Raw genomic sequence first — 10,534 nt, 5'->3', positions numbered from 1 at the left:
GCCTCATTGGAGGGTTGATACTTGCTCCAAGAATCATTCGAGTCTTCACCGTCAATTTCTGTAAATCGCACCAAATTGTCCCTTGGGTTCACGGATCCTTGCACATTTGTGCTCACCGTGCCTAAACCACCTGTTTGTAGTGAAAGCAGAGTAGGATTTCCTGAGCTTCCTTGGTCTCCTTGACCTGTAGTCAAGTTTGGCCTCGGCTCAGTTCTGGCATGGGCGGAAGAAGTGCCCTGCGGATGGGAAGGTGTTTGTAGTGTTTGGGTGACGTTCAACAGGATGGAGTTCAACTCCTCGGGTGAAAAAATATACAGTCGGGAAGCCCTGGAGACTTTAGGGCGAGGACAAGTATTATCCCTTTGGGAATGTACTAGGGGGAGTCTCCTCTTTGCTGTGATTCAGACTCACTTTCTGAGTCTGAAAGGAAAAAAGATAGTGGTTTCGAATGGATGTGCAGGCATCCCAAGGAGTATTGGAGCCTGTTGAGAGGCTGAGGTATCTGTCCGGTCATGCATTTGGCTAGTAGGATCAGGTTTTCGTTTCTTGAGGATAGAAATGGGTTGGTTAACCTCTTCAGAATCACTGCTGGAGTCATGGCGACTTGGTTCAACAGTTGTGATTGTAGGTGGTGTTTTTCTTTTCTTTGACGGTTTGGATGGTTTAGAGGCATCCTTTTTGGGGAATCACTTTCTGAGTCTGAAAGGAAAAAAGATAGTGGTTTCGAATGGATGTGCAGGAATCCCAAGGAGTATTGGAGCCTGTTGAGAGGCTGAGGTATCTGTCCGGTCATGCATTTGGCTAGTAGGATCAGGTTTTCGTTTCTTGAGGATAGAAATGGGTTGGTTAACCTCTTCAGAATCACTGCTGGAGTCATGGAGACTTGGTTCAGCAGTTGTGATTGTAGGTGGTGTTTTTCTTTTCTTTGAGGGTTTGGATGGTTTAGAGGCATCCTTTTTGGGAGTTCCAGATTTCTTTGGGTTGCGGGGACCATGGAGAGAAGAAACCTTGTGTTTGCGTCTCTAAGAGACATTAGAAAGAGTTGTAGTAGAAGGGACTGTGGTACCTTCAGGGTTTAAGGCTGTGGATGGAAGAGGCGGGGTAGGAAGGTATGGGTCAATACCTTCCGTAGCCTCAATGTGGTCTGAGACATCAGCAATCTTGAGACCAAAGGTAGAAAGAATATGAGTAGGAAGTTTTCGGATTGGACCAAAGATTGTTTGGTCAGAGGAAGGGTTGTACCTTTTCAGATCCTTGGTGACGAAGAGATTGATGTCACTGCCCATGTCAATTCCAGCATCCGCATGCAAGTCAAAAATGTAGAGAGACCAGAACCTAGCAAAAGTAAGCTCGGATGGGTTCTGCCTTGGGCTCTCTTTGGGAATGTATTTTAGAAAATCATCCCAAAGGATCTGACCGTAGTTCACATCGTGGCCTGTATAGATGCTCCAAACCAGTTCCAAAAGCTTTAGGCCCATGTTATCCGTGCCTCCGGTTCTACCGGACAGACTGCGGATGATAAAATGGCATACAAACTGCCAGACCGCAGACAATTGGTTCTTCTTGAATTCACCAATTCCTTTGATCTTCTTCTGATAGCCCATCTGATACAGAGTTGAGGTGATGTCTGCCATTGATGGTGTGAAGAACTTAATGGAGGGATGAACAAGTAGATTGATGGCATTGAGAAATTTTTCTTTGGACAGAATGACCAAAGAATCATTGATAAGATTTCGGTGGACTTCCTGGGGGTTATCGATTGGGCGATAGGCAGAGAAAGCACATTTGTAGAGAGTGGAGAGTGGAACAACGTCTGTGAAAGCATCGAATGGTCCAAACAGGGGATGATTCTTTAAGAACTTGATCATCAGTTTTGTGGGAGCATTGTATGTGGGTTGATCTTCGAAAACGACTCTGAAATTGCTAGAGGCAATTGTGGGAGAATCAGAACCAGTTGGGTTCACTGATCCAGAAGCTTTGGATTGTTTCTTTGAAGCGCCAGATATCACCATTGTTGAGTTTTTGAGAGAGCTTGAACAATGCAGAAGAGTTTGAAGGTTTAGAGAGCTTAAACTTTTCTTTGTGGAAAAGAAAGGGGTTTTATAGTGACTCGATGAAGCGGGAAACGTTTTTTTTACCTAAGTGAAATTGGGTAAAAACGTTTGGGTTTATCTTTTAGTTTAGCATCTTTAATCTTAACCACAAATTGATAAAAAGGGATAAATATTGAAATTGGGATTATCCAAAAAAGGACGCTACATTTAATGAAATGTCAGAAGTTGTATCACGTCTTGAGAACGTGTGGAGGGGGTGAGAAAAATCTGTTGGTTAAAGTAGATGTTGTAACGGATGTGATGGTTTGGGGTAATAGGAAAAGACATATTGGAGGATTTTATTTGGAAAATCTTTTATTTTGTCATCATACCTAAAATAGGTCTGACACGAGGTTTAGAGAAAAAGAATGTGATAGTATCCCAAAGGAATGTTTTTATTTAATGTTTTATTTAATGAAGGATTATTAACTAGCACACTATTTTGATTTTTTTTAAAAATTCTGAGAAACAATTTATGTAACTGCGGAGAACACATCATTGCAGATGGCTTCTTTGTTATTGCGGATGACTGCAGTGGGAGAAACTGAGAAGAGCACTTGTACAAAAAGTTAGTGACAATAAGCAATAAAGACCCATGAAAGATAGATATAACATATGGTTGCGGTACATAGACTACGGTACACAAGATATACCAAAACCATCTGTTATAAATGTCTTTCAGCTAGAAACGCAATGGAGACCAAGTGGGTCTGCGGTATCTATCAATTCAAGAAGAATTTAGGGTCCAGATTCATCATTCCCAACATTTGTAAGAACACATTGAGTTTGGTAGAGTCAAGTGCTTTAGTAAAGACATCAGCAATCTCTTAATGGGTAGGGACAAAGATGAGTTCGATGTTACCTTTCAGAATGTGATCTTTGATGGAATGATACCATAGTTCAATATGTTTCGTCTTGGAGTGTTGAATAGGATTATGAGAAATCGCTATGGCACTTTCAGAATCACAATAGGTTGGTATCCGCAACATTCTGTATCCGTAGTCTAACAATTGTGTTTTCATCCATAGAAGTTGAGAACAACAACTGGCTACGGCCACATATTCAGCTTCTGCGGTAGACAAAGAAACACATATTTGTTTTCTTGACGACCAGCTGACAAGTCTACCTCCCAAAAATTGACATCCACCAGATGTACTTTTTCGATCAAGTTTGCATCCAACATGATCTGCATCGGTAAAAGCTTGCAGATTGAAATCATTGCATGCGGGGTACCATAGACCAAGAGATTTGCTTCCTTTTAGGTACCGGAGAATTTGTTTGGCTGCGGTCATGTGTGAAACTTTTGGGTCAGCCTGATACCTTACACATACACCAGTAGCAAAGACAATGTTTGGTCGGCTTGCGGTGAGGGACATAAGAGAGCCAATGATGCCTCTATAAGTCTTGTGATCCATAGATTCGCTAGAGGGATCAGCAGAGATCTTATATCCAAAGGCCATAGGGACCTTAGCCGAGGAGCAGTTGTCCATAGAGTATTTCTTCAAAAGTTCAGTGGTGTACTTCTCTTGATGAATGAATATCCCTTGCTGAATTTGTTTGACTTGAAGACCTAGAAAGAAGTTAATCTCTCTATTCATGCTCATTTGAAATTTGTTTTTCATGAGCTTAGCAAAATCATTCACAATTCCTTGATCAGTCGATCCAAAGATGATATCATCCACATATATTTGTACAAGCATAAGGTGGTCACCGTTTGCTTTTCTAAACAGTGTGGAATCAATCACTCCTCTTTTGTAGCCTGAAGAGACTAGAAATTCAGAAAGAGTCTCATACCAAGCTCTTGGAGCTTGCTTCAGACCATAGACTGCTTTATGAAGCTTGTAGCAATGGTAATGGAATTCAATATTTTCAAAACCGGGAGGTTGTTACAAATATACCTCTTCTTTCAATTCCCCATTGAGAAAAGCACTCTTAACATCCATTTGGTATACCTTGATGTTTTTATGGCCAGCATAAGCTAAAAAGATTCGAATTGCTTCCATTCTTGCCACCGGAGCATATGTTTCATCATAGTCAACACCTTCCAGTTGACTATACCCTTTTGCAACTAGTCTTGCCTTATTTCTGATAACCGCACCAGATTCATCTAACTTGTTCTTGAACACCCATCTTGTTCCAACAATAGTATAGCCTTGTGGTATGTGACCAAGTTGCCACACTTTGTTTCTTTCGAATTCTTCCAGCTCTTCTTGCATTGCAGTAATCCAATCAGGTTCCAATAATGCTTCTTTGATCGATCGGGGCTCGACTGCGGATGAATGATGCGTAGTGACAATGGTCAGATAAGTCTTTGGCAGATCGAGTCTGGATACCTGCGGATGGATTACCAATGATTTGACCTAGTGGGTGGTCCTTCGTCTATACATGTAGACGAGGCATCAGATGGTCAGCGGCTTCGGTAGAAGGAATGTCTTCAATATCAGAGGTTTCTTCGGATGGGGATGGCAGTTCCCCCCTAGATTTGAGAACATCCTGCAGAGTTATCTTGGCTTGTTGGAGCGAGAATGACATTTTCTTGAGCAGCTTGGAGAGGTTCCACTTGGAGTGGTGATGGGAGTTCCTCTGGAACCTGAGAAGGTTCCCCCTGGACTGCTGATGGGAGGGAAATGATTCTTGAATCAGTTCGAGTGTCAATGGTCTCTATGATTTCATCATCCGAATCCGAAGATACGTTTGATGGTAGTGATTTTATGAGTAGAGGAGCTTGAGCATTATCAAATATTGGAACCTCGATGGTTGTTGCTTGATCCGGAGTAGAGCTTTCCCCCTCAACCGGAAAGGTGAAAGTATTAAGAGATGCTACTTCGGATAGAGACGGACCAGAAACATCAGCGTGTTGTTGTTGAGCAGTTGGTGACCCAAGAACTTCGGATAGTTTTGCAGTTTCAACAGGGTCGAAAAGATCATCATAATTGACTTCAACCAGGTTTAGAGGACCTGAGGAAGCAGGAATGTCACTTTCCATGATGGCAGTGGTTTCAGTAGATGGAGGGGTGTTGCGGATGTAAGAGTCATCGAACTTCACATCGAAACTTTCAATGATTAGCCTCGTACGTCTGATGAGAACCTGGTAAGCAACCTTATTCGTAGAATAACCAAGAAAAATGCCTTCATCGAACTTCGGTGCAAATTTGTTAAGTTGATCTCTGTTATTGATCACAAAACATCTACACCCAAAGATATGAAAGAAACGGACATTTGGTTTCCGGTTGTTGAGACCTTCATATGGTGTTTTATTGAGGCGTTTGCACACGATGCTTCGGTTTTGAACAAAGCATGTAGTTGATACGGCTTCAGCCGAAAAGTAAAGAGGAAGGTGTGCGAAGTTGAGCATGGATTTGGCTGCTTCAACTAGAGTACGGTTCCTTCTCTCTACTACACCATTTTGTTGAGGTGTATAAGGAGCTGAGAAGTTGTGAGTGATACCTTTAGACACCAAGAAGCTGTTGAGTGGATGGTTAGAGAATTCGGTTCCATTATCACTGCGGATGCGTCTAACAGGCAGCTTGATATGGAGTTCTATTTCTTTGATGAAGTTGATGAGAATCTGAGGTGTTTCGGATTTGAGTCTGAGGAAGAATACCCAAGTGAATCGAGTAAAGTCATCAACTATAACCAGTATGTACTTTTTGTGATGAAGACTGGCTACGGTTGATGGACCGCAGAGATCAATGTGTAGAAGTTCAAGTGGTTCAGATATTGACGAGTCAATCACCATGGGGTGACTTGCCTTGGACTGCTTACAACATTCACAAGCGGGACATAGAGTGTCATTGCTGAACTTGAGAATGGGTAATCCTCTGACTAGCTCTCCAGTAACCAAGGTGTTGATATACTTGAAGTTGAGATGAGCGAGCTTGCGGTGCCATAACCAGCTAACTTTGGATACAACTTTGGAGAGAAAACACAACTGTGGTTTTCCAATGATGAGAGAGACATCCATAGGATACATGGTGCCTTCAGATCGTGACTTGATCAAACAGGTTCGATAACCAACTTACTACTATTCTAGTTACATGTTTTCAAATTAATTTTTAGTAGTTAAATTATTAGCTAAATCTGTTTCCTGAGTTCGATAACCAACTTACTTTACTATTCTATAAACTAAATAGGTACACTACCTATAGATGCATTAGTGGATAATTAGTTAGGTTTACAAATTTAAAGCTAGATTAGTATAATCTGTGCACATCAAGTTTTTGGCGTCATTGTCGGTGAACGGCTATTTCAATTGTTAGTTTAATTTCTTTAGATTAATCGATCATTTTCGTGGGGTAAAACTCACAAAAAAAAGTTAATTTTCTACATTAGTTTAGATTTCCTGAATTTCAGTCCTCACAACGTGAGCATACACGCTCACGACGTGAGACCTGCAATCTCATCTTATTTTATTTTATTGTAGTTCGTTTTTACGTTTTTGTTTTTGTTTTGTTTCAATAGTATATGACCGGCGGATCGAAGACACCATTTGACAATCCAGAGTCAGCATTTCATAAAAAGAAGAACATACACATTGGAGAATCAAGCAACAAGTCGATAAACGAAAACAAGTTTGAAAGCTTGGAGAAGACTCCTAACAAAAAGGAAGTTGGTTGCGAGCCCAAAACAGAATCAGACAAAAGTAGTGAACCCGAAAGCGAGCCCAAAAACAACATGGAAAACATTGCTGACATGACGATGGAGGCATACAAGAAGAGAATTCATGAGGACACCGGTCTCGGCGTTGTGCAACCTAAAATTCCCTCTACTGCAAACTTTGAGCGCAAGGGACACATCCTTTCCACGCTAAAAGATATCCTATTCTATGGAAAATATCATGAAGATTCATACAAACACCTTGATAAAGTCAATGACATCGCCGATTATTTTAATATTCCTAATGTACCAAGAGAAATGGTGTTGTTAAGAATGCTTCCAATAACTTTCAAATGAGCGGCTAAAGATTGGTTGAACACACTCCCACCGGGTGCAATTACAACATGGCACAAATACGTGAAGAATTCCTACAAAAATTTTGCCCACCATTGAAGGTTTCTAAACTTAAGAAGGTCATAGCCAATTTTGAGCAACAAGCGAGGGAATCTTTATATGAAGCATGGGAAAGATAAAAGGGATTACTAAGAAATTGTCCCTAAAATGATCTTAATGAGCAACAAGAAGTATCTATATTTTATGATGGGGTAAACGTGATGACAAGGCAACTCCTCGATTCTCAAGGACCTCTTACAAAGAAGAATCTCGCTACCATTGAAGAGCTAATAGAAGAGTTTTCAAAGCATTCAAGAGAATACTACAACCCTTGACAAGACGGAGCAAAGGGAATTGGAAATGGTGCTTCGGAAGACATGGCGACAATTTTTGCAATGTTAAATAAAATGGATCGAAGAACGAAGAAAATTGATCGATTTATACACGCAATACGTGTGGGTTGTGGAAAATGCAATGATCTACACTTTACCAAGGATTTCCATTTAGAAGCAAGTGGGAATAGAAGGGTTCAAATTTGTTATTCTAGTGGAGACCGTTTTGATGAAGATTGGAGAAAGACAATGAAAGAATGGTTGCCATATGAAGAATACAATAAGCAAAAAGAAGAAAAATATTGGCAAACTGGACAGGGCTTCTACTAAAAATAACAACCACCGCCCGAGAAGAAGATAGACTTTGAGTTTATGATTAATAGGTTCATCGAGGCTTCTAAAAAACGACACAATGCAACTGATGTTACCATTAGAAACCAACAAGCGTCCATAAAAAACATTGAGAGTCAAATCGGGCAATTAATTACACTAGTTAACGAATGATTACCTCCTAAAATTCCCGATCAAAGGCGCAACCTCATATAATGTCCATATCTACTGAAGAAGACACCATCTCTGATTTTTTAGAGGTGTTAAATGAAGACACAAAGCAGCCCGATCTACGACCAAAAAGAAAGAAGATTAAAGAAAAAATTGTTTTGGTGCCCAGTTCAGATGACTTGAGGAACAACCACTCATGTCTTGGGATCAGACTGATCGATAATTTTCTTCTCTTATCAATCCATATCAACCTCCATTACCATTTCCTTCTCAAGCTAGAGTACATCCATTGGAACAAGAATATAAGAAGTTTATGCAACAAGTCAAGGGTATTGCAATTAATACCCCATTTATTGAAGCCTTAGCCAAAATTCCTGAATACACAAAATTTATTCAAGACCTCCTAGACACTCGCCAACAATTAGAGAAGAATTCCAAGGTGGTTTTTTAGTGAACAATGTTCAATGGTAATTACGGAAGGAGTACCAAAGAAAATGGGAGATCCTGGATGCCTTACTTTACCTTGTGAGTTAGGAAATAACATGAAGACACTTGCGTTGGTCGATTCTGGAGCTAATATAAACTTAATCCCTTATTCGTTTTATCAGAAGCTCAACGTTCCAGAATTGAAGACCATAAGGATGAAAATTCATATGGAAAATTGTTCGGTGACTCATCCTCAAGGCATAATTGAAGATATATAGGTAAATATTGGAAAATTTGTTTTTCCAATCGACTTTGTGGTAATAGACATGAAAGAGGATGAGGTTGTACCTATGTAGCACCTGGTTCCTGGTATGTAATTTAAACTAAGTATTTTTGCATTTTTAGCTGGAACTCGGCGAGTTGTGGGCCCGACTCGTCGAGTAGGGTCGGGATTTCGAGCACGTTTAAGTTGGCGACTCGACGAGTCTATAGCCAGTCTGGAAGAAACCCTAATTTCAAAGGGTTGCACCCTATTTAAACATCGTTTTGTGCCTCATAACGGCCCCCATTGCGTCCAGAACACTCCCTCTCGAAGCCCTAACCCCTCTTTTGGTAATTTGAGTGCTTTTGGTGAAATTCCTTGAAGTTTTGGAGAGAAGAAGAAGGTAGATCAAGAGGAGAGGAAGAAGATCCAGAATCTTTATGCCATTTCAGAGCTTCTAGAGGTATTAGACTCAAAACCCTCTATGTTCCTTCATTATTATCTCATTAAGAGCTTATGATAGTCATTTTAAGGCCTCTTCTAGTCTTGATCTTTGAGTAATGAGCTTATAGTGTTAAGGGACTTCGGATCTAGGCATGGTTGGGCTCTAGGAGCTCGGATCTACTGCCTTTATGGAGCCATATTGCATGGAAGCCCTAGATCTACTCTTTTAGTGCATTTTGAGCCCTAAAACCTTCATTGGTGTTTATTTATACGTAAAGTTGGAAACTTTACGTTATAATCAAGCCCTAAGAACCCAGATCCATGAATGGAATGCACTGATTCTAGCAGAATCAAGTATATAGTGATTTCTTGCATGCGACTCGGCAAGTCGTTCTTTGGACTCGGCGAGTCGAGTCGCGAGACACCGATTTTTCCCCTTTTGAGTTATGCCGAGTTGGATCAGTGAGCTATAAGTGGGATTAGTGAATCGGAAGCCAGACTCAGTAACGGAGGGACTTGGCGAGTTAATGCCCTGACTCGGCGAGTCCAAGGCAACCTTCTTGCCTCAAGAACAAACTCGATGAGTTGTTCATACAACTCGGCGAGCCACCGACAAGAGTGTTCATCAGATGAAGATGGGCTCGACGAGTTGTTCATACAACTCGGCGAGTCGAATGAAGGACTATTGGATATTTGTATGTAAGGAGAACTCGTCGAGTCATGCCTAACTCGACGAGTAGGGTAGGGAGTGAGGACAATCGACCGGATAGGGACTCGACGAGTTAGCGAGCCAACTCGGCGAGTCGGTTCAACTGGAAGTCGACTTTGACTTTGACTTTTGACTTAGTTAGGGGTAAAATGGTCATTTTACCCTAAGGGTGGTTAGCAGTGTTTGATTGAGTGTTTCGTGGGAATTACAGCCGGAGGATTTCCGGAGCAGCAGCAGTAGACAGACAATTCCCGCGCAGATCAGTAGCTACTTCGAGGTGAGTTACCTTCCAATAGCAGTGGGTCTACGACTACAATGCCGGCCCACCAGTAGGGTTCGTATGTTAGGTGATTGTCTTTGTGATATCATCTGGGTTTGCTACTACCTGATATGTTATATGCAAGCATGATATGTTGTATGGACCGAAGGGTAGTCAGACACCCCAGATACGTCTGACAGTATGTGATGATATGTTTGTATGCTGACTTGTATGTTATATGCGATAGAGGTAGTAGGAGGGGACCAGCCCCTAAGGTTCGGTTGTTCGGACCGATGGGTAGTCAGCACCCTAGAATGGCTCGACACGGGTAGGTCAGCGCCCCAGAATGGCTTGACACGGGTAGGTCGGCACCCCAGAATGGTCGTACCGGGTAGGTCGGGCACCCCAGAAATGCCTGGCAGTATGTATGTGATATGATTGTATGGTATGTGGTACCATGGGGGAACTCACTAAGCTTCGTGCTTACAGTTTTCAGTTTTGTTTCAGGTACCTCTTCAG

The 10,534-nt window shown here is 41.5% G+C and overlaps 1 non-coding gene across 1 annotated transcript; it reads right to left on the bottom strand.

Annotated features, from left to right (window-relative positions):
- Positions 1–7,150: 7,150 nt before the first annotated feature.
- LOC145071649 (small nucleolar RNA R71) lies at positions 7,151–7,257 on the bottom strand. Its single transcript, XR_013690656.1, has one exon. It is a non-coding gene; the product is annotated as a small nucleolar RNA R71 (small nucleolar RNA).
- Between the last annotated feature and the right edge of the window lie 3,277 nt (positions 7,258–10,534).

Source organism: Lactuca serriola, chromosome 8 (assembly GCF_051521515.1).
Source record: "Lactuca serriola cultivar US96UC23 chromosome 8, Lser_US96UC23_V15, whole genome shotgun sequence".
Taxonomy (NCBI): domain Eukaryota; kingdom Viridiplantae; phylum Streptophyta; class Magnoliopsida; order Asterales; family Asteraceae; genus Lactuca; species Lactuca serriola.
Note: the sequence above shows the minus strand (reverse complement) of the source record. Positions and strands in the feature narration are given on the sequence as shown.